Source organism: Rhinolophus sinicus, chromosome 8, assembly GCF_057876585.1.
Source record: "Rhinolophus sinicus isolate RSI-liver-muscle chromosome 8, RSI-T2T, whole genome shotgun sequence".
NCBI lineage: Eukaryota > Metazoa > Chordata > Mammalia > Chiroptera > Rhinolophidae > Rhinolophus > Rhinolophus sinicus.
Window position 1 is genome coordinate 39,121,775 of NC_142508.1, and position 26,318 is coordinate 39,148,092.

General features: G+C 48.9%; 1 protein-coding gene across 6 annotated transcripts in view; it reads right to left on the minus strand.

Moving 5' to 3' along the window:
* BICRA (BRD4 interacting chromatin remodeling complex associated protein) overlaps positions 1–5,500 on the minus strand; it is a 74,625-nt gene extending 69,125 nt beyond the window's left edge. For 3 of the 6 annotated variants that reach the window (XM_074316179.2, XM_074316180.2, XM_074316177.2), the window contains exon 1: positions 4,558–4,842. The gene's annotated coding sequence lies outside the window, so the exon portion shown is untranslated. Of the gene's footprint in view, positions 1–4,557; positions 4,843–5,386 lie in introns of those variants that run through there. The other 3 variants (XM_074316182.2, XM_074316181.2, XM_074316178.2) reach the window with 2 other exon arrangements.
* Positions 5,501–26,318: the final 20,818 nt, after the last annotated feature.

Consider the following 26,318-nt stretch of genomic DNA (forward strand, 5'->3'; position numbering starts at 1 on the left):
GAGCAGACTACCCTCTGTGCACAATAAATACTTCTAATGCTACAAACACAGATATAAATGTGTGTGTACAGAACATCAGGATTGAGGAGCTGCCTCCGGAGAGGCAAGATGGGGGCCCACCAATGCCAGGGAGGGTGGAGAGGGAGACTTACTATTCTGAATTTGTCCCATGAACACATATCACTTAGAGAGAGAGAGAGAGAGAGAGAGAGAGAGAGAGAGAGAGAGAGAGAGAGAGAGAGAGAGAGAGAGAGAGAGAGATGCTTCCTCCTCAGAGCCTTCAGACCACCCAGACAGAGTTCATCAAATCCCACAGCAGCTAGTCCAGCCTTGAAAACAACACTTACCTCTAACCTCCTCCTGGACTGGGTCCCAATTTCATAACTGAGCCCCAGGGCCCTGACACACAGTAGGCCCTCACTGGGAACAATTAAAGAAACAAAGGCACTCTCTCCTGCTTCTCCTGCCAACACATTCCCCTGCCACCATAAATACACAAACTCTACACAAAACTAATTGTCACCAAACTAGAAATGTCTCAGAAAACATTCTCTCTCTCCCAGCTGGGGGAACTTGCATGTCACCGAGACACAAAGGCTTCAGTCAATGGGGACGGAACTCTAATGGTGATACTCCAGGCTGGGGAGAATTCTAGAGAAGGAATGAGGAGGGATTCCTTAGGGACAATTCAATGAAACATTTCCCGAAACATGTCCCGTGTGTCTCTAGTGTGCCGCACCCTACACTGGGGAGCCAACTTTCAAGCAGGCCCTCTGCCCTCAAAGAGAGGGGACAAACTCAGATATAAACAGTAAATAAGTGGGGAACAACGCCTTCTGATGGCGGCAGCAGTTATGTAGTTCAGGTATCCTACTGTTGCTACTAAGAGTGAGGGTGCCTGGTGGTGGGGGAGACCCAAAAGAGAGCAGGGCAAGATAACCATGCCCCCACCCCTTTCCCCTGTGGGGCGGGAGAGGGAAAAAGGCAGCCCCTCAGTTGCTTTCCAAGCCCAGGCCGCCTGGAAAGGAATGCCATGTTTTCCTGTTTCCAATTAACTTCCCCCACCAGCAGCCCTCTGCATTCTTGAGACCAGGAGTCAAGACAGCCACAGGGGAGAGCTGGGATGGCTGGCGGGAACTCAGCTGGTGGCTGGACCTGGGGAACCCTCCCCACACCCCAGGGCCCCTCCCACCAGGCCCGAGGGCTTGGCACTGAACCCTTGGCCCTGCCACAGACTCAAGGAGGGGAGAAGAAGAAGACCCCACATCCTGAGGGAAGGCTGAGGAAGGTCCCAGAGGCCTCTGGGAAGGAAGTCAGCAGGGAGGGGGGCGGTGCACAGGCCTGTCCCTCTTGGGCCTTACTCATGCTTCCCCCCCTTTAATAAAAAAAAAAAAAAAAAAAAAGAGTTCCTACTTCAGGAAACATTCAGCCTAGAGACCTACAGCCTCCCCCTCCTTTTGCCCACCCAGGAATTATTATTACTTATGCCTATCAGCTCACGAAGGAAGATATTTGCACATTAAGGAAAGGACAGCAGTTGGGAGCAAGGGCTCCCTCAAAAACGTTGTCTCCCCAGCTCTGCTGACAAGTATGGAGCCCCTCTCCCATCTACCCCCAGCCATAGCACAGGCTTCCCCCTAGACTGAGTTTCTTCATCTGTAAAATTGCTAGACCACCTATGTCACTTCCCTCACTGAGTGAGCTGGGCCCTCCCCAGCAATTCTGCCTCAGCCCAACCCCCAAAGGTTTACTCAGCACCAGTGAGGGATGAAGGAGTAGGGTCCCAGGTCAGAGTCGGGGAAGGGCAAGTGTCAACAAAGTGGAATTATGTATAGCCAGCCCTCTCCCACCACAGGGAAATCTCCCAGGGTAGACGCCTTTTTGCTATCACCCTAAAATGCCCAGCACCTGATAATTCTCCCCCACCCTATAAGACACGCCATTATTTCTTATAATAATAAAGAAAAAGAACATGTTTGGAGAATACTTTCACCCACCTCAAGGTCAGCTAAGGGAACTGTGATTATCCGCATTTACAGATGAGAAAACCGAGGACGAGGAAGCTAAATAAGCTGCCTAAGGTCACAGACTAGAACCGGAGTCTGACACCCAGGCCAAGCAGAGAAACGGGCAAGAAACTTCTCTGCCAGCTGCATCAGGGTCCCACGGAGGGTCACAGGGGGAGAGTACAAGGAAGGTCCCCAATAGCTCAGCTTCCCTTCCCACAGGGGCTGAGCAAGCCAAGGCAAATCCCAGCTCAGGTGGAGAAGGAAGATGATTGGGGCCAGCTCCCTGGTGCCTCCTAGCCAGGTCTGGGGCCCCCCATCCCCTGACTCACACACTTCCAACTCTCAGCCCTGGCAGGCAAAAGCTCTGCTTCAGCCACAGGTGAAATGATCCTGCCCTCAGCCCAGCTTCCAGGTGCTCCTTACTTTCCCCAGCTTCCAGGTGTGGCGAAGGGAGGGGAGGCAGGGGCAGGCCGGGGTGGGGGGTAGTGGTGTTCTGACAGCTCTGTCCAGGTATTAACTATATTTGAGACCCAGGTCAACCGAAATCAAAGGGACCAAGTGCCAAAGAGGGATACAGGAGAACCTAGGTAACAGTTTTGAGCTGAGTTGGAGAAAACTGAGAGGGTTACAAATTGGGGCTGTGTGACCCTGGGCAAGCCATTTAACCTCTCTGAGCCTCCATTAGCCTGTCTGTAAAATGGGACTTAATAATAGTCCCAAGTTCCTATTCCAGTTGTGGCCAGTGTGTAATGCACTTAGCATCAGCCAATCCATAAGGCTCCCTGGGCAGGGAGATGTTATTTCCGGCTCCTAGGAGTGGGGTAGCTCTGCAGGAGGGTGGGGGAGGTCCACAGACCCTTAAGTCCCACCTGACATCAGCACAAGAGGATAGTTCCTGAGCTGTCACCTGCGGGTTCTCCCACCACCCCTGAGGTCAGAGTTGAGTCAGTCCCCATCCCTACCCCCCATCCCAGGTGAAAGCACCCAGAACTTATCTCAGGCCTTGGAGTTTTGGGTGTTTCTACAAATTGTTTCCCTGGACAAGCGCCCTGGAAAAGGAGGTGTGAAGGAAGTGCAGACGCTCAGTATATCCTTGTTAGACTATTGGAGGGCTGTGTGACAAAAGGGGCTGACTGCCCCGACTGGAGGCTGAGCAAAGACTGCAGCCCCCCACCCCCGTCTGGGAACGCTGTAGGGCTGGGACCTGTCACCCTGGCCTCCCCGGGAGAGCTGACAAGGCGGCCTCTGACCCCACCTCCCGGGAAGTTCAGCTGCTCAGAACCACAAAGCAAAACAAAGGGGCGCGGAGAGGAAGGAGCCACCACGGTGCCTTCCAATCACCGCTGGCGCCCTCGCCCCAACCAGAGCCCTCCCACGGCTCCTCGCCCGCTTCTCCTCTGGCCGCGGACCAAGGCCTGGGCAGCCCCTGGTCCCTTGTCTCCCCGCGGCCGCCTGTGACAGCAGCCGGGGAGGCAGCCCAAGGGGCAGCCAGGGATGGGAAAACCAGATGGCTCCATTCCTCCTCCCTCCTCCTCCATCCCTCCCTCCGGGTGCCCGGGGCCTGGCCGCCCTCCGCAGGGGCCCGACTCGCCCGGGCTCACCCCAGGGAAAGGGTTGCCTTTGTCTAAAGGTCACCACCCGAGCGCGGTGCCCGGGCTGGGCCTGGTGCCTCCCATTCCCATGCCGAGGGGGTGGTGATGGGGGGGCCGCCCCAAACCCCGGGAGGTGACAGGGGTAAGGCTCACCTCCATCCTCAACCCACCCCCCCGTAATGGACCCCCTCCGGGACCAGCCAGCACACGGAGGAGGGGGTCAACTCCTTTCACTGCTAGGGGGTGGGGGACCAAGTCAACTCTTTTCATTGTTTAGGGGCGGTGGGGAGGGGGAGACCGGGTGGCCTCCTTCCGCATCCATCCCTCCCCAGCTTGCCAGAAGCCCCGTTTCTCCCCGGCATCCCCAAGAGGCATTTGGGGAGGGGGCGCAGGAGACGAGCGAGAAGGGGAGGTGAAGGCTCGCTGCCTCCGGCCGGGAAATCACCATCCGCTGCCCCACTGCCCTCTTCTTCCCCGAAAGGCGGGGAGCAGGGCGAGGGGAGGGGGTCCAGGGCGAGGGGAGGGGGGTCTCCCCGCCCCTCCCCCAGTGGAACGTTAGGTCTCGTTTTTCCGCCGCTCCATTGTATCCCCGGCAGCCGGCGGGAGGGCCGGGGAAGCACCGGGAGCTGGGTTTGGTCAGGGGAGCCGGGGGTGGGGGGGGGTCCCCGTAGGATCGGGGCGGCGGTGATGGTGGGAGAGACGCGGGGGGTGGGGGAGCTGCCGGGGGCGGTGGGCGCCGAGCAAAAAAAGAGGTAGCGGGCGCTGCGCCCCGGTTGGGGGGCTGAGTGTGTGAGTGTCGGGGGGGTGGGTTCGGCCCCGGCTCCGGCTCCCCCCACACACACCCTCGCCGCCAACCCCCACTCCCCCCTCGCTTTTGCGCCCTGTCACAGCCCCGACTCGCAGGTAGAGAGAGTTAAGAGATTTAAAGAGAAATTGCTACATTGTGAGAAACTCACCCTGATGTTTGAGCAGCCGTCGGCGCGGGGTCTCCGAGACGGCCCCGCACGGGCTGCACAGGGAGGACCCAGAAGGGGCCGACCGGCCGGGCCGGTCAGCGCACTGCCTGATCGCATGGCGGCCGCCCGGCAGCCTCCGCCGGGCTCCCGCCGCCGCCCCGTGCGGCCCGGGCGCCCCGGCCCTACTCCCGCTCCGGGAAGGACCCCTCAGGTTTGCAAAAAAAAAATTTTTTTTAATTAAATGCAAAAGAAAAAAAAAAAAACCTTTGCAGGTTTTGTGTTCCGCCCCCCCTTCTCCTCCTCCTCTTCCTCCTCCTCCCTCCGCCCTCGCCGGGGGAGGGGCTTGGGGGAGCCACGCCCCGCACTGGGCAAACCAGCCCCGGCGCCCGGCGCAGAGTGGCGGGCAGATCAGCGAATAGGAGGCTGCGGACAGCCGGGGAGGGGACCCTCCGTTCCAGCACCGCCCACTCCCCAGCCCCAGTCGCGGGGGTTTTGGGGGTGCGCCTTGCCAGGCTCCGGTGGAGTTCTGCGATTGCCTCGAACGACGCTCCGGGTTGGGGGGAAAGCTAAAAGGAATTCCCGCTCCCAGACTCCTGGCCAGGCTGGGGAGGGGTCGTCCTGCGCCTTGGACGTGCCCCCGATTCGGGGGACGGTTGCCCAGCGGGAGGACGCGATGGTTCGAAAAGGTAGAGGGAGATGAGGCTGGAGAAAGAGGGGAGGCCCCGCAGGTGGAACCGTGAAGGAGCCGGGAGTTGGAACCAAAAGGGTGGAAGGCGGTGGTGCTTTGGGGCGACCGGCCGGGACTCCCCGGGCTGGCTTGATCACTCACCCCAGTCGGTCTTTGCCGAGCTGCGCCGGCCCCGCGGAGGGTGCCGGGGACGCGGGTCCGTCCTGCCGCAGAGCCTCCTAGAGGCCTCTCCGGCGCCGCTGGTGGATTCCCAGAAGTCCCAGGACGCCGCGGCGGTGCTGGGTCCGTTTCCGCCCCACCTGGCCGTGAAAGCCTCGCGGGCGGGACAGAGATTCACGCGTTCATTCAGGAAACGTGTGGTGAGCGCCTACTGTGTGCCCTTGCCATGCTGAGGCCCCAGCGGGGGCTCAGGACAGTCGAGGCCTGACCTCCTGGGGCGCACAGGCCGGGGGAACCCATATTCTGGTCTCTTAGTACCTTCTGTCTCCGCAGTGCTGAGAAAACGCCATGCACACAGAAGCTGCCCAATAAATGTGTGTTGAATAAATGAGTGATTGAAACATCTGTATTTTTTAAGCTTTAGCATTTATACTAATATTTTGGTGGTACTAATATTATTTAAACATTTTATCGTTTTTTTAAATTTGTTAGACCACAGTGGTTAATGGCCCTGACTCAAACCAGTGAGCCCGTTTCACATCCTGCCTCTGCCACTTCCTTACAGTGTGACCTTGAGCAAATTACTTCACCTCTCTGTGCCTCCATTTCCTCATCTCTAAATAATAGTCCTCACTTCTTTGGGTCGTTAGAAGGAAATGAACTATCATGGAGACAGCAGCATCTGTCAGGAAGTGCCAGATAAGTTCTGGCTGTTATTATTGATTATTATATAGAAAGGAAACTTGATCCATTCCAGAAGTGAGCACATTAAGGGTTGCCCCAAATATAAGAGTGGTAAATCTGTAACAGTGGTCATGCACTGGTGGTATGTGACCCTTCGGGGAACAGCAATAGACACACTTAGACTTTTTGTGTAGCTTGCCCTTCCATTGGTTATGATTGAACTACACATTGAGTATTCATTAACTAGTGCCAAGCAGTTTCCAATCCTCAATACTGCCCACCCGGAAGAGACCTCTGATAATCCCCCATCTGGAGACCTTTAGTTATTTCCATCTTACAATGTGCAAAACTAAATTGGCTCTGAGAGGGGAAGTATTTTGCCCAAGGTCACCCAGCCAGGAAGTGGGACCTGATCTGAGCTGGGTGGCACTGTGTCTCTGTCATAGCTGCAGGGCCCGTGGGGGACTCAGAACTTGAGGACTGGCTGGCTTAAAGTTGGCAAACTTGAAGCGTGGGGGAGAGGGTGACTGTCCAAGTTTATTCATTCGTACAGGAAATATTGTTTGAGTATCTAGTGTGTGTCAAGGATATAGTAGTGACCAAGAGCAGCCTGGTTCCTGTTCCCGCCCCCCTGTCCCCAACACATACACAGTCTGTTAGGGGACACCAACAATAAGCTAGTGAGCAAATAAGTCACTTAGCCTTGGTTTCTCCCCACCTTCCACAGCAGGTCCCAGGTTTCTTGGTGCATTATGGGATCCCTCACCCCTAGAATGGTGCCTAGCACTTAGTGCTCAAGAAAGGTCAGGTCCACTGAACAAAGAGATAAACAATAGCCACCCTCCCACAAGCACAGCTGATCTCTCGGGAAGATTTATCTTGAGGCCATACCACTTGGAACGGGCCTGACTGGGTTTCAAGGAAGCCAATAAAATAGCCAGCCCCAAACCTTGGCAGGCAAAGCCCTGGGAGATTAAATGTTCAAGGCCAGTGTAAGGTCAGTAGGGGCCCAAGTAGAGACTTGCTGTCCTTTTGAGGTGACGCTCCTTTCCTTTGAGAATCAGATGAAAGTTGTGAGTTACGAACTGAGTTGGCAGTGAGACTCACGGGTTAAGCAACTTGCCCCAGGGCTGCCCAGCCAGGGTAGGGACTAATCAAGTACACCTAGGTGTTCTCACACCAACTTTGTGTCTGAGTCACCAGATGAAGTTCACTTTATCTCCTTCATCTGGAGCAGGTCACTTTAGCTCCCCCATTTCCTCATCTCTCCAGTGGGACTATACAGTCAGACATCAAAACCACCCCCGCAAACATTTTATTATGAACATTTTTAAACATGAAAAAGTGGAGGAAATATAGTGAACAAATACCCACCATCTAGTTTGCATGTTGCTCTGCTTGTTTTATTTCTGTGCATCTATCCACCCATCAAAACCATCTTATTTTTTGATGCCTTTCAAAGTATGTTATAGACAACTGTTTACCTCCCCCTGACCACATTAATAACCAGGTTACTAACTCCCAACTCGGATAAACAGTTGAGGACTGTAATAACCCCCTGGGCCAGGTGCTGACTCTTGTTTATTATAAATCTCAATTCTATCCTTTTTTTGTGAAAGAGAAAGAGGTTCAGAAATGGTAAGAAACCATATCAAGGTCACATAGCTGAGGATCCAGACCCAGCTCTGTCAGGCCTCAGAGTCCAGACTTTGAGGACTACAGAGGATAAAATGGGGCAATGGACATGGAAGCTCTTTTGGGACAGGGACAAAGCAGCATACAGAGGTGATATATTAACCAGCAATTACGCTGCACCCTGTGTTCAGCTAGGTTCCTAGTACAGGGTTCTTGCCTGCCGATTTGGGACTTAATCCCATATGAGTCACAATATTTCCTAACATAGGACTGGGCAGGTGATGGACACCTCACATGTTTGCTGATAGAATAAAAGGTTTGAAAAAAGTTTGCTGTGAGGCTAATGGCTTCTTCTACGGGCCCTTGCAGCCACTTAACTAGCATGGTCCTAGATGTTGGACCTGGGCTTATGATCTCAGCATGACCTTTATCTGGGCCCCTCATCTCAACCTCCAATGACTTGTTTTTACTATAACTGTGCAGCTAAAAAGTTATGTCAGGAAAACCCCTATTTGCTGTGGAAGGCACCAGTACATTGGAGAACTAACCTGCTCTTTCCCAGGGGCCTGAGGCCTTTTTCCAAATCCTGGGCACTGGCTTCAAGTCCCCCTTCCCTTCCTAATGCTTCAGCTAGGAACGCTTGCCTCCCCGCAAGACCACAGCATTTTCTGTCCCATCATCCCTCATTTCTAGTTCTGCACCCCATTTCCAGCTCTCCCAACAAGATCCCTTTTACTTCTAACGGAGCCTTGCACCTCTTACCCGCCCAGCAACCAACTCCTACACTGCAGGACCCTGATCAATGTCCAGCCTGATCTCCCTCTGTACAGAAGAGTGGTTTTTCTTTAAAGTTTGTGCCTCTGAAAGTCTAAACAACGCCCACTGTGGCTCCTCCCTCGCACCGGCAGCTACCAAGCTCTTGAAAACTTTGCCAACCCAAGTTCTGTTTTTTGATGTGGGAGGATGCTGGCGCCACGGGTGTTTTTAGCTTTTTGTCCAGTAGCACACTTGCGATTTGTGCGTTTTTGTTTTTTGCTTTTTGTTTTTTTATGTATGTAACATTTCAATAACACGGGAGAACAAAACAAGAAGTCCTAAAACACTCCTGCCACCTCTCCAGATTTTGTTCAATGGGGTGTACGGAGAGAAAGTTTCCATCGAAGACTTTTAGAGGATCCGGGTTTTAGCGCCAGGCGGGGGAAGGAAGGGAGAATCAGAGGGCACTGATTACTGGGTGACCTCCGCCATCTGACACCCCTTCGCCCCCAATAAATATGGTTCGTACAGCAGTAGTGCGCTGCCCAGTTCCCAGCCCTGCGGACCTACCAGGAGAGCTGAGACCGTGCGCTGCGACCAAATCAGGCAGCTGCGAGCCCAGCCCGGCCTCGGGTCCTCCGCGCAGCAAGTGCTGGGGGCGGGGTCTGATAGCCCATTGGCCCAAGCTTGGGGGCGGGTCCACTGCTCCGACCCGCCCCCAATCCCTACAGAGTTAAATACGCCTCGCGCCGGCCGGAGGTATTATTCACCGGGGGGGTGGGGCCTGGGTTTGTTTACACTCTGTCATTGGCTGGATTTGAATTGGCCCGACTGCGGGCCGGCTGATGGGCGGGACTCCAGAAGGCTACGGCTCGCGCCTGACAGCTTCAGGGAGGCCTGGCCCGCGAGGGACGAGCGGCGGGAGCTCTGGGACCCTGGAGATGGGGTACCCTTGGCGGATGAGGGCAGCTGGGGCCGACAGGCTGAGGCTTCCTCCCGTTTCTTGATAAACGCTAACCAAGGGGTGGGGAACTTTTTGTTTCTTCCATAAAGATGCATAAGGAAAAACAAACCCGGAAAAAACGTAGCTGTCCATCGTTGGGGGACTCATTAAATAAGCTGTTGTCTGGCCCACAATGGGACACGAATAACCGTAATATGAGGAACCGACACGGAATGAGCTATGTATTCAGTAAAGAGGAAAAATAGCAAAGATAGGAGCACCGTGTATAAAAATTTAAAAGGTCCGGGGGAGGAGTTGTTGAAAAATACAAGCTTTTGCTTATTAAATGCCCAGAGTATCTTCGAAAGCAGAACAAAACTAGTAACAGCAGCTGTCTGGGAGGGAGACAGGGTGGGTGGAAGGTAGGTCTTTTTGTACTTTTATAAAGTTTGAACGTTGTATCACCTGTTCGAAGAAATACATGATAGTGTAAGTAAAAATACGAAGTTCTGAACTTTCCCTTTGCATCCCCCTACCTCCTCACTACTGCCCCTAGGAAACTATTGACTTGGTTATGGAGGTCACTGACCTGCACCCCCTGCACCCTGCAATGGCATTGGGGGGTGGGAACACGGTGGGAATGAATTCCTTCACCTGTTCTTGTACCACCACCAGATACCCAGACCCAGAGCCAGAGAGTGGTTTTATTTATTTATTGCTTTAAGCGACGTAATAATCACCTGTGGATTTAACATCCCAGCTACGTGGGAGGGGCCGCTTCCTGGGCTATGCTTGGGGGAGTAGGAGGAAGAGACCCAGCCAGATCCTCTTGGGAAAAGGAAGGAAAAGTTAAAACTTAGGAGAGGCCCCTTTAAGAACGGAAGCTGGCCTCCTCAGGGAAAACCACAGGAGGCTGGAGGAGTTGATGGGCAGAGGGGAGCACTGTCTTGTTTTGACCTTTATTATTACTCTCTGTTCAGGGAGATCTGGAGAACAGGACTTCCTACAGTTAATGAGTTTTGGCCTGTTAACGGATCTTATTTGTGAAGACTTCCTCTGTATAAGTGCACTACAGGGTTTGTGAAACCTAGTTTAGATGACTGTGAAAGTCACCCCCGCGTAGAATGAAAATTTGCCAGGCTACAAGATGATGGAGTTATAAGTAACACTTAACTGAACTGGCACTGCCCACCCAGGTACATAGATCAACTCAATGAATGCCCCAAATATCCTAGCAGGTAGGAGGTTCTAGTATCATCCCCAGTTTACAGATGTGGAAACTGAGTCACAGAGCGGTCACAGAATTGCAAAAATCAGGGCCACAGGGATTTCAATCCAGGCAGCCCTGCTCCAAGGTTCACACTTTTAAACACTTACTGCACTTGCCCCTAAAAAGTTTGTCTTTTGTTGCATTGTTTTAAAAATCTATATAAGGTTAATGCAAATTCTTGATGAAGGTGAACAATTTAATATCTACTTTCTTCAGCAGAGGGTTTTTTTTCCAATAAAAGAATTTCTGATGGTTTTCCTAAAATTCTATACCAGGGCAATTTTTACTTTTTGAAGTACCTTTTGCAGAGGAAAAGTTTTGCCCTTGGCCCCCCCAGCCTTCTCACCATTAAACACTTATCTGATACTTACTGTGTGCCAGGCACACTTCTCAGCCTTTTATATGCATTAGTTAATTGAATCATTACAACAACCTTGAAGTCAGTATTGTTATTCTCATTCACAGGTGAAGAAACTGAGGCACATAGAAGTTAAATAACTAGCCCAAGTTCCCACATCTCTCTCCAAAAAGAAGAGGAAGACTAGGAATGGACAGGTCATAGCGGGAGAGGGAGGAAGGTGTCCAAAGTTGTGTGAGAGAGAAAAAAGGATGGGAATTAAACCATTGGACTGGTGAACATGAGAAAATGGTTTTAGTGTGGGGGGGGCAAAGGCGGGGAGCTGAGGTCAGCTCATTAGTCATTAGGGAAATGCAAATCAAAACCACAATGACTAACTACTTCTCACTCACCAGAAAGACCATAATCAAAAAAGGGGGAAATACAAAGTTTGGGAGGATGTAGAAAAATCGGAACCCTCATACACTGCTGGTTGGTAAATAGGTGCAGCCAATATGGAAAACAGTTTTGTGTTTCCTCAATGAGTTGCACATAGAATTACTATATGACCACTGCTAGGTATATACCCAAAAGAATTGAAAATAGGTATTCAAACAATAACTTGTACATGAGTGTTCATAGCAGCAGTATTTACAATAGCTAAAATATCCATCAATGGATGAATAAACAAAATGTGGTCTATCCAGACAATGGGATATTATTCAATCATAAAAAGAAGTCCTGATCCATGCTACATGAACCTTGAAAACATCATGCTAAGTGTAAGAAACAGATACAAAAGGTCGTATATTGCAGGAGTCCATTTATATGAACCATACAGAATAGGCAAATCCATAAAGACAAAGCAGATTAGTGGTTGTCTAGGGCTGGGGTAGGAAGAAAGAATGGGGAGTGGCTGCTAAATGGGCACAGGATTTCTTTTTAGAGTGATGGAAAAGTTCTGGAATTAGATAGTGGTATAACATTGTGAATGTGCTTAATGCCACTGAGTCATACACTTTTAAATAGTTAAATTTTTTTATATAAAAGTTCTTTAATTTTTTTTTTTAATTTTAAAAAAGGTGGTAAGAAAGTAGAGGTGTCGATTACACACAACTTCCAAAAATAATACATATGGCAGTATACACAAGGAGAGGAGCCAAAGCTGGCTGGGGAGGGGCTGATGGAGAAAAGGAACGTGGAGGTCTGGGGCGATGGCAGTTGAGGTCCAGTCAAGGCCCCTGCTCTGGAGGCATTACTGAGATCTTAGGGGATACAGACCCAGCCTACCCCCCAGGGTAGACAGGGCTGAGACGGGGGAGGCAGGGGGCTGTGGGAGCCCAGAGCAGGCTCCTGACCCAGCCTGGGGTTCAGGAAGGTTTCCTGGAGGAAGAAGAGAAGGGAAAAGAAGAGTTTGCTAGGAAAAGCTTGTGGAAAGCAGGGTTGATTTTCTGGGCCTAGAGAGGCAGCCTGGAGTTTCTAAAACACAGATCAACCTTGACACTCCCCTGATTGAAACCCTCCTGTGGCTCCCTAGTGCCCTTAGGGGAAAGTCCACATTCCATAGCTTGGCATCAGTTCCTTCTACACACACTCCCTGAGCACCTGCTCTGTGCCTCACCCTGTGCAGGCAATGCTGGGGACACAAGGGTGACAAGACTGGCCCAGCCCTGCCCTCATGGGGCTCACGCCCCAGTGGTGGAGACATGTAAAACAAAGCATTTCCTGTGGTTTGATAGATATTAGCCTGGTGGCAGCTATCGGAGGTCAGGAGGAGTTAACCCAGCCCCAGGGGCGGGGGTGGGTGGTGGGTGGGAGGGCTTCCCAACTTTTGTAGTTCCTAAAGGATTATTTCACAATGTTTGCTCCTCTATTGTTTGTACCTTTAAATTGTTCTTCCGATCAACTTTTGTTTCTCTTTCCTTAAATGGGCTCCCTTAGGCTCACCCTAAGTAACAATAGTCATGAAGTTACATGTGTGTGATAGGCAGGTTACTTTCCCCCCCCCCAACAAGCATTAAAATACATCATGAACGGGGTGGATGGTTAGCTCGGTGGTTAGAGCGCAGTGCTCATAACACCAAGGTCGCCGTTTCGATTCCCATATGGGCCAGTGAGCTGCATCCTCCACAACTAAATTGAAAACAACGACTTGACATGGAGCTGATGGGTCCTGGAAAAACACACTGTTCCTCAATATTCCCCAATAAAAAAATTTTTTTAAAATTGTTTTAAAAAAAATACATGCGTGACCATTAAAAGAAATCCTCTGGAAATTATCTCAAATGCTGACTCTGGGAATTCAGGGAAACCTTCTGGAGGGAAGTCATCTTATCTTGTAAGCTAAGACTTGAAAGATGCATAGAGTTAGTCAGACAAGGGTGGAGCTGAAGAGCAGGTGCAAAGGTCCGGAGGCAGCAGGGAAAGAAGGCAGGCCAGGCTGCTGGAGTGTTGGGAGCCTGGCTGAGAGAGGCTGGGGCAGCCTTGCAGGTACACCAGGGATTTGGGGGTATCCCAAAGGCAATATACTGTCATTGAAATGCTTGTTAAAAAAATAAAGAAATGTTTGTTGTCAGCATCGCTGTTAACTTTTAATTGCTATACAAATCATATACTGTAAAACTCATTTAAAGTTTACAATTCAATGGTTTTCCGTATATTCTCAATGCCGTGCAACCATCACCACTATCTAATTCTAGAACATTTTCATGATCCTAACAAGAAACCCTGTGTCCATTAGCAGTCACTACCCAATTTCCCCTTCTCACCAACTCTAGGCAACCACTAATCTCCTTCCTATCTCTGTGGATTTGCCTATTCTGGACGTTTCATATAAGTGGACTCATAAAACATATGGCCTCTTGTGTCTGCCTTCTTTTACTCAGCCTAATGTTTCAAAGTTCACCCATGTTATAGCATGGATGAGTGCTTCATTCCTTCTCATGGCTGAATAGTATTCTACTGTCTTGATCTACTGTATTTGGTTTATCTATTCATTAGGTAATGGACAGTGGGGTTACTTCCACTCTCTGTCTATAATGAATAATGTTGCTTTGAATGTTCGTGTACAAGCTTTTGTGTGGACATAGGTTTTCATTTCTCTTGGATAGGTATCTAGGAGTGGAATGAAGGGTTTTTTTGTGTTTTTGTTTTTTTAAACCTGAAATAAGTCCAAATCTATAGCAAACTAGCAAGAAAGGTAAAAATAATTTCCCTTTCCTAGATTCACTGGTCAAAAATGTAACATTTGCCCACATTTGTTTTATTTCACTCTTTTCTGAACATTGGAGAGGGAAGTTGCAGACATTGTATCCTTTGATCCCTATTAATACTTTAGCATGAAGCTACAGAACAATGACATTTTCAAAAACCTCAGAACAGTTATCAAAATCAGGAAATGTAACACTGATACAATAACACTATTGTTTAATCCACAAATTGAAATCTCTCAATTTGCCTCAATGTTTTTTTTTAAGATTTTTATTGGGGAAGGGGAACAGGATTTTATTGGGGAACAGTGTGTACTTCCAGGACTTTCCCAAGTCAAGTTGTTGTCCTTACAATCTTAGTTGTGGAGGGTACAGCTCAGCTCCAGGTCCAGTTGCTGCAACCTTGTGGTTGAGAGGATGCGCTCCAATCAACTGAGCCATCCGGGAGCTCAGCGGCAGGTCAGCTCAAGGTGCCGTGTTCAATCTTAGTTGCAGGGGGTGGAGCCCACCATCCCTTGCGGGAGTCAAGGAATCGAACTGGAAACCTTGTGGTTGAGAGCCCCCTGACCCATGTGGGAATCTAGCCGGCAGCCTTCAGCGTTAGGAGCACGGAGCTCCAACCGCCTGAGCCACCGGGCCAGCCAAATAATGTTTTTTATAGCGGTGTTTTCCCCAGGCCATGGTCCCATCCTGGATCACGTGTTGTACTGAGTCATGTTCCCTGAAGAAGCTTAGAAAGGGGAGGTGTGATCAACTTTACCCCTTCCTTGCATCCCTTTGGCTGATGTGGGGAGAGAAGATTGGAGCAGGGAAGCGAGGAAGCAGGGAGACCAGTGAGAAGCTGGTGCTCACAGTCAGAAAGAGAAATTTGGGGATGACATGGATCTTGATTCAAATTGTGGCCCAATTATTCAGTAACTGTGGCTTTGGGCAAGTGATTGAACTTGTCTGAGCCTCAGTTGTTTCATCAGAAAAATGGGACTAACTCTCAAGGTCGCATGCTAAGTGCAGACCTGGCACATTGGATGGAATCAGTTTCCCCAAATATCTCCATCATTTATTTCTCTCAGCTTCCAGGACCCAGAACAGTCCCAAATGCTTCAGGTCTTCAGATGCGGTTGGTTTTCGAATTCTCACAACAAACAACCTTATAAGCAGGTATATTATCATCCCCATTTTATAGAGGCGTTGTCTTAGTCCATTCAGCCTGCTATAACACGATCCCATAGACTGGGTGGCTTAGAAACAATAGAAACTTTATTTCTCACAGTTCTGGAGATTGGAAGTCTAAGATCAAGTGGCTGAAGATTCAGTGTCTGGTGAGAGCCCGCTTCCAGGTTCATTAGATGACTGTCTTGCTGTGTCCTCACATGATGGGAGGGGTGAGGGAACCCTCTGGCGTCTCTTTTATAAGGGCACTAATGCCATTCACAAAGGCTCCACCTTAATGACCTTGCCACCTCCCAAAGGCCCCACCTTCTAATACCATCACATTGGAGATTATGTTTCAATACATGGATTGAGGGGGACACAAACATTTGGTGCTAGTAGGAGGAAACTGAAGCACAGAGAGGTAAAGCCACTCCCCTGAGGCCACCCAGCGAGTCAAGAGCAGAACCAGGATTAAAACCTAGGTCTGCATCCCCCTACCCTTATGTATTATTGTTATTGTTAGTCTAGGCATGAGGTCATGTCCAGGGGTGGCTTGGACCACAGTGAAGACATGGGGATGGAAATAAGAGGACTGACCCCCAGGGAGATGAAATTGTGACTGACTGGGAAGGGGGCTGAGAAAGTGTGAGACGTCCAGGTTGAACCCCTCACATGCACTTGAGAAAAGACACTTTATTGCAGGACATGGAAGGAATAAAGAAAAGGCAGAGAAAGTGGGATAGTCCTGATCCCGAAGTAGGTGGAGGCCATTAGCCTCTGATGATGGGTGGATGTGGGACTGGGGGCTTGGGCAGTGAGGAACGGGATAGGGAGCCCCCAAAATATACCAAAGGGACCTACAAAAAGAAATAAGGAACAGGTTGAAGTCAGAAAACAAGGATGTTGAGCAAATGGGGCAATGGTGGCCAGTGGGACCCAAGCTTTCACCAGCTCATGGGGAAGACAGCAGATGGAGTGAGCAGGACTCTTACCTGCCTCAAACCCGCCATTCACCACCTCTCTCTGTATGCAGACCCTTGGCTTGTGACTTTGCAGCTCCTCCCATCAAGAGATGGAGTCTATTTCCCCATCCCCTAAACTCACAACTTGCTTTGGTCAGTAGGATACAGCAGAAGTGACAATGTATACCTTCAAAGACTAGGCCTTGAAAGGTTCTGGGTATCTCTCTTCTCTCTCTTGCTACTCTGCCTTTGACATGAGAACATGCCTGGGCTAGCTTTCTGGAGTGATGTGAGTGAAAGGTAGAGAAGAATTGAGTCATTCCAGCTGAAGTCACTAACCCACCAGAGGGTGCCAGATTCATGGCTGAGCCCAGCCAAAGTCAGCTGAGCCTGACCCAGATCAGCAGAACTGTGCAGATGACCCAAATACAAATGAGAAAAAGTAAGCAGTTATTGTTTTAAGCCACTACATTTCAAGATGGTTTGTTACGCAGCTCTAGCTAACTGATACAAAGGAGAGATTAAGAGCTAATATAAACATGTGGGCATCCCCCACCACCTAGTGCTGTAGTGCTTACAGAATGACAAAGGAAATCCAAAATTCTCTCTTACCTTTCTCTCACCAACTTCCCCTTGAACTCTGATTCCAATATCCAAATGTCAGGTTGCTGCTAATAATACAATGACAAATGACAAAAGAGAGGATGGTACAGTCAAAGAATAACAGCTTTGGAGCTGTTTCTTTTGCACTATATTAGCTGAGAGCTATTATTATCATTTAAGCAAAGGAACAAGTGTCTTAATTTCAGAGGGAATGATGATCTTGCTGAATTGCAGGAAATGAGGTGATAGGTACTGGTGGAAGTGAGAGAAATATCAACCTCAACCACCCATGTCACCTGCACCGAGATGGCTTTGACCCACATTACTTTCATTGTACCATTTCGCTTCTGGACCGCACATAGGGAAACCACGAGACCCTGGTTAAGGAAGGTAGGGGATCTGTGAAGCTAGATGCTTCCACTAGGGAAATGAATGTCCTGGGTGTCCTCAGACACAGGACACAGTTGGATTTCAAGGAAGAAACTGGTATTTTGGAATCTGAGCCTTGTGCCCTAAACAGACAGGACGGATCAGAGCACGGGCCCATCTGCCAAGCCAGGCTTATGCTGCTCGTGCTCAAAAAACCCATGCCGCAAGGGCTGAACATTCACCATCACTGAACAAAACAGAAAACAAAATTCTGCCCCCCACCAAAGGATTTTAAGTAGAGGAAACTGAAATGACCTGGAACACATCATACCTCCCTCACCCCCCAACATTGTCTCATTCAATAGATATTTATTGAGGCTTTTTTTCCTGAGGACTGTAGAGTACAGGATCTGGAATAAAGCCTCCAGGTTTGTATCTTGGCTCTGCCACCTGTTGACTGTGTGCCTTGGGCCAGTTAGTCACCTCTCTGTGCCTTAGTTTCCTCATCTGTACAATGGGTATAGCAGCAATCCTCGTCTCTCAACGAAGGAGTGAATGTGAAGGGCTTAGAACAGTACCTGGTGCTTTTATGTTGTTATTACTAGAAGGCCCTGTTAGGCACTGGGGACACAGTGGCCAAGATAAGCGTGGCCCCCACCCTGACAGAACAAGCAGGAGAGACACATATTTGTAAGTAGTTACATGGGGAGTGACTTACTTACAATTAAAGCCAGAATCAGAGCACCTTTCACCATCTCTGTCCCCACTCGTTAGTCCAGGCCACTGTCATCTCTGATATGGTCAACTGCAGTGGAACTTTGTTCCAGGCAAGGGTCAATATTAGATGCCAAAATCAACTAGGGGGAGTTCAGTGGGGAGCAGGCCATTCACACAGTCTCAAAGCATTACCTCTCGGACTACTGGTTGCAAAGGAGAGAAAAGTTTGCTTTACCAGGAGAGACCTGACAATCACCACCTGTGGTAGCTTAAATTAGTCCACAACCTTTTGGCCTCTCTTCCCACTGAGGGGTGGATGGTTCCCAGTGCCTTTTAGAAAGGACTGCAGTAGCTGGTGTGGAGCCTCATGGTACAGGAAGGAGGGGGAGGAAAAGGGTAGGAGAAGCAGAAACAGAAAAGAGAAGGAAGGAAGGAAGGAAGGAAGGAAGGAAGGAAGGAAGGAAGGAAGGAAGGAAGGAAGGAAGGAAGGGAGGGAGGGATTGAGGGAGGGAGGGAAGGAAGGGAGGGAGGAAGAGAGGGAGGGAGAAGATATAACCTCAATCCTCAAATGAGGGTATGGAACCCAGGGGCTGGGGGATTGAAAGGAAGGGGTCAACAAAAGGAAAGAAGATGAGGGGACTTGTGATCTGGAGATGGGCAGCAAGGAGCTTCCCGTCTGACGGCTTCGGTTTGCACAGGGAAGTACCATATGGGACATGGTCCTCAGCTGGAGGGCAGGTGGGGGTCGGGGTGCGAGGCCTAGAAGGAAACAGTCCTCTCTCCATTCAGCAGAAAACAAGCACACCAGAGATGCAGGGAGAATGCCCTGTGCCCGTTTGAGGTCTGTGATTTCTCTGGTTCAGGTAAAACCCGTCAGGCTGGCTGGGTGGTTTCCTCCTGCTGTGTTCAGCTGGCACCGAAAAGGTGGATGGCTGGAGTTTAGCCAGGTGTGTACTCCAGAGGATGAGAGGGGCAAGGAGTTTGAGGGTGCTTGAAGGAAGTGATTCAAAAGACGAACCATAGAAAGTAGGGCTGATCGAAGCAAAGAAGTGAGGACAGGGTGGTGGAGAGGAGAAGCTGGTGGTCAGGGTGGACCCCTCACTTATTCAGAGAGCATCTTTTCCCCCCTAGCTTCACTGGTGCTTCCCTTTTCAGAGTTTTTCTTCCACTTCTCTGGTTCCTCTTTTTCTGTGTCCTCACTGATTGACTTCTCAAGTGCCTGCATTTTTCAGAGTGTAAATCTGGGTCCCTCCTTGCCTCTCTTTGCTGCCTAGTCTTCCTAAACACTCTCACAGCTTCCAAGCGTTCCTGTGACCACAGAAAACCTCGATCCCAGTGTGAGAAGCACTGTACTACCTGGTGAAAATATCAGGTGGTTTGCATGTGGGTGGGCAGTGGTGGGAGATGGAGATGACCATGTGGCAGCCCATGATTCAGTGAGGACTTTATTGAAAGTCTTCCCATTTTCTCTTTGTGACCTCCATTCAGATGGGTCACTGTCCCTAATCTCTGGTGCAGCAACTGATTTTCACCTGAGGCCATACAGCTTGTGAGTTGGGGCCAGGTTCAAACCCAGATCTTTGGATCTTGACTCTTTCATTTACTAGGTTAGTCTCTCTATGCCTCGATTTACTCATCTGGAATATGGGGGTAATACTAGTGTTGTGTGGGGCAGCCTGTGGGGTCTCTGCTCCCGCTCCCCACATAAGAACGCAGGATATGGTGAGGCCAAAAAGGAACACCCACGGAGCCATAAATAGGGGATTCATACTACTATATTCTCGCTGGCGGCTGGGTTGGAGACACAGGAAACAGGAGCCACACGATCCGCAACCCTCACTGCGCCACTTGCAGGCTCAGCCACCATCTTCTTGCTAGCCCCCCATTTGCTGCTAGAGTAGCCACAGCAGTTATATTAGTGCCCAATGGCTCACTGGTTACAGCTGACAGCCAACTAGCCACAGCTGATGGCCATCCAATCACAGTTGATGGCCATTTACTACCTGAGCCAGCACCTTTCCACGAGAGGCCAAGAACATGGAAACCGCACTCCTGGTTCTGTCCCCATAACTACTATCTGCCCCATATGGTGCTTGTAAGGGTTCACTGAGTTAATATATGTGAAGTGCTTCAAACAGGGCCTGCCACATAGCACTGCTGTCGTGCGGGAGGCCCTGCTCGCTGCGCCATTTGTCGGGCAGGGCGGCCTGCGGGGTCTCTGCTCCCGCTCCCCACATAAGAACACAGAATATGGTGAGGCCAAAAAGGAACACCCACAGAGCCATAGGTAGGGAAGTCATACCACTATGGTCTCACTGGAGGCTGGGTTCACCGGACGTGCGACCTGCTGTCCGTTTTCTGGCAACCGACCGAAGACTCTCCTCCACTCTCCTCGGCTCTCTTCCGTAGCCACAGCAGTTACATCAGCGGCCAATTGGCCGACCAGCCACAGAGAACGGCCATCCACTACCCGAGCCAGCACCTTTCCACATGAGGCCGAGAGCCTGTAAACTACTTTCTGGGGCTCTGTCCCCACAACTGCATTTAGTAAAATCACAGGCATGTCACATGAATTCCTTGAATTGTAGAATTATAATTGTAGAACATAATCTGTAGACAATTTAAATTTAGTAACTGAAATTTCAATTTCAGTTTATTAATAAATTTAAATCTACTAAATGTTAAGTTCAATAATCAATAAATTTTAATTTAATTTTAATCAATACCTTTATTGTTTGTTTGTTTGTTTTTAATTAGTTTATTGGAGTGACAATTGTTAGTAAAGTTACATAGATTTCAGGTGTACAATTCTGTAATGCATCATCTATAAATCCCATTGTGTGTTCATAATCAATACCTTTAAATGCACTTTAGTGAATAAGTTTTAATGTGATTGTGGGGACAGACCCCCAGAGAGCAGTTTCCAGGCTCTCAGCCTCACGTGGAAAGGTGCTGGCTTGGGTAGTAGATGGCCATCAGCTGTGGCTGGTTGACCGTCAGCTGTAACCAGTGAGCCATTGGCCACTAATATAACTGCCATGGCTACGCTAGCGGCAAATGGGGGCTAGCAAGATGTTGGCTGACCTAGCAAGGAGAGGAGTGTGGATTGCAGATTGCAGAGAAGTGGATTGCTAGCAAGTGAGATTGTTTGGCATAGAGACAAGTGGATGGCGGGTTGCAGATAGTGTGGCTCCTGCCTCCTGTGTCTCCAACCCAGGCGCCAGTGAGACTATAGTGGTATGACTCCCCTACTTATGGCTCCGTGGGTGTTCCTTTTTGGCCTCACCACATCCTGCGTTCTTATGTGGGAAGCAGGACCAGAGACCCCGCAGGCCACTCCGCACGACACATGGAGCAGCGAGCAGGGTCTCCCGCATGACTCCCCACACGACAGTGATTTTAATTAGTAAGTTTTCTTATTTATTTACTTTATTTTTTTTATTAGTTTCAGGTTGTCGTGCGGGAGACCCTGCTCGCTGCGCCATTTGTCGTGCGCGGAGGCCTGCTCGCCGCGCCATTTTTCAGGCGGGGTGGCCTGCGGGGGTCTCTGCTCCCGCTCCCCACACAAGAACGCAGGATATGGTGAGGCCAAAAAGGAACACCCACGGAGCCATAGGTAGGGGAGTCATACCACTATGGTCTCACTGGAGGCTGGGTTCACCAGACGCGCGACCTGCCGTCCGCCTTAACGCCAACCGACCCACCGACCGACCGACGACTCTCCTCCACTCTCTCGACTCTGTTCCTCCCCTCTCTTCTGCTCTCTTCGGCTCTCCTCTTCCGCTCTCCTCGGCTCTGCTCGGCTCTTCGGCAATCCTCGGCAATCCTCGGCTCTCCTCCGTAGCTGCAGCAGTTATACCAGCGGCCAATCGGCTAACCGGCCACAGCCGAAGGCCAAACAGCCACAGCCGACGGCCATCCACTACCCTAGCCAGCACCCTTCCACGTGAGGCCAAGAGCCTGTAAACTACTTTCTGGAGCTCTGTCCCCACACAGGTGAAGTAAGTTTTCTTTTTCTTTTTTTATAAGTTAATTAATTTTTTAAAATTTTTACTCTGGAATATTAGGGAACAGTGTGTTTTTCCAGGACCCATCAGCTCCAAGTCAAGTTGTTGTTTTCAATATAGTTGTGGAGGGCGCAGCTCACTGGCCGATGTGGGAATCGAACCTGTGACCTTGGTGTTATGAGCTCTGTGCTCTAAACAACTGAGCAACAAGCCACCCCAAGTTTTCTTTTAATTAATAAGTCTTAATGCAATTTTAGTTAATAAGTTTTAATTTAATCAAGTTTTGAGTTTAATTAATAGACTTTAATTTAGTTAGTACATTTAAATTTTTAAATTTTGCAGAAAATTAAAACTCTTAATGATTAAAACAGTTAAAAATAATCAAGAAAAGTAAAAAAAAAAAAAAACCTTACTGATAATGCTGATCTATCCTCCTGATCTGTCTCCCATCCGGGTCCCATCCCCAGAAGGCCCACCATTACTTCTGGGGTCTCTGACAGCCTTTATATGTTTTTGCATGCATCTAATGCATCTAGCTTCCCCCTCCCCCATAAAAGGTGTCTTCAGTCATTATAGTGACAGATACTGCTGGCTGCCTCCCCCACTTATCCCTGTCTTGTCTTTGCTAACAGATCTTCAGTTTTATTTGAGGGGCTAATGTGACCAATCCCAGAGGATTGAGCAGGATTGGCCCAAGCCAATCAGATCCATCCCCTTCCTCTTGCCAGTCACTTGCTTTCACAGATGTGGTTGGCTATGTGATTCCCCCCACCCCGCTCTCATCAAGACTGCTGGGAGGATTTCTGAAATAAGTGAATCAGTTATTTACTTCCACAGTAATGGTGTGTAACAAGCAACCACCAAACTTCAGTGGAATATAATAATCAGCATGTATTGTTCATGCATCTGGAGTCAGCTGGGGGTGGCCTGGGCAGCTCTACTGATCTGGGTGGGGCTCACTCATTTGTCTGGTGGTCAATGGCTGTTGAGTGATGGAGGCTGGCCTTAAGCAACTAGAGCAACTCAATTATGCTCCACGGGTGTCTCTCTTATTCTCTAGCACGCCAGCCTGGGAATGTCCTCATGGGGATGGCAGGTCGGGAGTGATTGGGCCCAATCTCAAAAGCCCATTTTAAACTTCTGTTGGTGTCACACCTGCTAATATCCCACTGGCCATGGCAAGTCCCATGGCTAAGCCCAGAGTCAGAGTAGGAAGACACTACAAAGTTATAAGGCCACAGCATGAATAGAGAGAAGAACACAGAGTATAGGGAAATTTTTGCAAACTACCACAAAAAACACCTTTATTTCTGGATAAAAATACCAAGACACTTAAAAAGAGAGCATTTTCTATTGCTCTACATCTCTCCCACTTGGGACAATGGAGCAAATATGTGATGCTTGGAGCAGCAGCAGCCACCTTGTGACCATGAAGCAACAATAATGAGACTCGAAAACACCAATACTCTGAGGACAACAGAGCAGAAAAATGTGAAAATCTGTGATGACATGGCTGAGCTGTGGAACCAGCCCTGGGCCACCTACCTCCAGTTACAACAATGCAGATGTGCTTCCATTTACTTATAAAGTTTCAAAACACAGGTAAAACCAAACAATATACAGTTTAGGGTCAAATATGTTGTAGAGTTTGTTTTTTGTTTTTGTTTTTGTTTTTTTAAGCAAGGGAAAGATAAACACAAAGTTTAGCAAAGTGTCTGGCACATGGTAAGCAACTAATCCTCAACTGAGCTACCCGAATCCATAATCCACTTAACCTTTAAGACATAGATTACTAGGTCTGAAACTTTGTATCTTCTCCAGTCCTCATAACTTTCTCCTTCCTCCTACAGCCAGTGGAAACTAAAATCCTTCTTTGGTAGTTAGCCAAATGCTGCTCGTGGTGTTTTTTGAACGTTTGAGGCTGTGTGATTTCACAACATTAATTTCCTATCTGCCAGACCCTGTCAGGTTACTAGAGATACAAAGATGATTCAGACTGTCTTACCTCTTCAACTAGATTTTATGAGCAAACACTAAGATACTAAGGACTTTTAGTCTACTCAATCAACAGATATTTACTGAATGCCAGGGTAGTAAAAAGGATGGGCTTATTCCTAGCTGTGTATACTTTGAGAAAGTTACTTAACCTCTCTGAGTTGGTTTTCTCATCTAGAAAATAGGGACGGTAATAATATTCCTATCTCATCAGGATGTTGTGAGGAGTAAGTTAATATAAGTAGAGCTCAATAAATGGTTTCTGTTTATATTACAGATTATAATAGGGGTGACCAGAAGTGGAAGTATGCCTGGCATTGAGGAGTTGCAAGGGACATGGGGCTTTTGGTGCTAAAATCAGGAAAGTTCTGGGCAAATTGGTATGAGTTGGTCATGCTGATATAAGTTATTAATAATAGCATTATTATTATAATAAATGATTAAGTCCTGCTAAGTGCTATGGGGAATAGATGGTTGAATGAGGCCGGACCACACTTTTCAAGGAGCATGTCTCTGGTAGGAGAACCAAAAGAATTACAACAATAATCAAAACCAGAAAATAGAATTATTAAATATGTTTTATAACATGAAATTGTTGGAAAGTTTTTCTAAATATAAATACATACCCTAGGAGATAGGTTGCTGTAATTTTCACACGATGCCCTGAAGAGTGAGTGTTCTGTGCATAGCAGACAGTCGAAAGGCATCTGTCGAATGACTTGCAAGATGACAAGTCACAAATGGAATCGTGCTGGGGGAGCGCTCAGAGTCATCCTGCCGGAGACGCTTCTCCTCCATCATCTATTTGTTCATTGAGCCAAGAAAATGGTCTCCACTTCTGTGGGCTTGGCATTTTCATGGCTAAATATCAAGAAGCAGAACTTCTTCTCTCTCTTCTCTCTCTCTCTCTCTCTCTCTCTCTCTCTCTCCCCCTCCCCCCTTGGTATCAGGCTTGTTCAAGTCCTAATTTCAACCACAAACATTTTGCCAATGTCTCCAGATATTGTATTTCAGGGTGGGGACAGCCAGTAGTAATTTTATCGTTCAGTCACCCTGCCAATTCATTCATTCCACAAAGGTGAACGTATGCTGTATCCACAGCGCAGTGCTGAGTCAGTGGGGGCACTGCCACCCTTCTCTTGAGTCTAATGGAGCACCCCAAAACTTTAGTAGTTTATTGGTACAAAAGACAGTGAATATGATTTGTCTATTCTGGACATTTCATATGAATAGAATCCTACAATAGGTGGCCTCTCATGTCTGGATTCTTTCACATGCATCATGTTGTCAAGGTTCGTCCATGTTGTAGCATGGATCAGTGTTTCATTCCTTTTTTTTTTTTTTCCCTGTTTAGTCACATAGGTTCTAAAACATTTATGTATTTTATTTTTTTAAATTTATTGGGGTGACAATTGTTAGTAAAATTACATAGATTTCAGGTGTACTCATTCCTTTTTAAGACTCAAAAATATCCCATTGCATAGATAACCACGTTCTGTTTATCCATACATCTGTTGATGGACATTTGGGTGTTTCCACCTTTTGGGTGTTATGATTAGTGTTGAATGTAGTTTTTTAAGGTGTTTTTATCCAGAAGGGGTGACTTGATGGGACATGCCCTTTGTCATGTGGGGTCTCAGCTCCTGCTCCCCACACCAGAATGCAAGATATGGTGAAGCCAAAAAGGAACACCACGGAGCCACAGATAGGGGGGTCATATCACTACATTCTTGCTGGCGGCTGGGTTGGGGACACAGGAAGCAGGAGCCACATGATCTGCAACCCGCCGTCCACTTCTCTGCCTACCAACCAACCCCTTACTAACTGCAATGTGCCGTCTGCTTCTCTGCCAACCAACCCACTTGCTAGCTGCAATCCGTGCTTGCTAGCTCAGCCACGGCAGTTATATCAGTGGCCAATGGCTAACCAGTTATAGCTGATGACCATCTACTACCCTAGGCAGCACCTTTCCACGTGAGGCCGAGAGCCCGGAGACTGCTCTGTGGGACTCTGGCCCCACCACCTTCCACAAGTCTCCACTTAAAAATAGGGGCAAAAGGCCATGTGCACAGATGCCAGCATCTCCTCCAGACAGGGAGAAGGTTGCCGTTCTGAGGCTGGTTTTAGTGACTTCCTCCTCCCCACTTGTTTCCTCCTGCAGGTCCCATCAAGGGTTGGAGATGCCTGGCCCTCATGAGACTGTAAGCTCTCCCACAGGCAGGAATTCTTTGTCTCTTCTGGGCACATAGTAAGCGCTTAGCCAACCAGTAGGTGA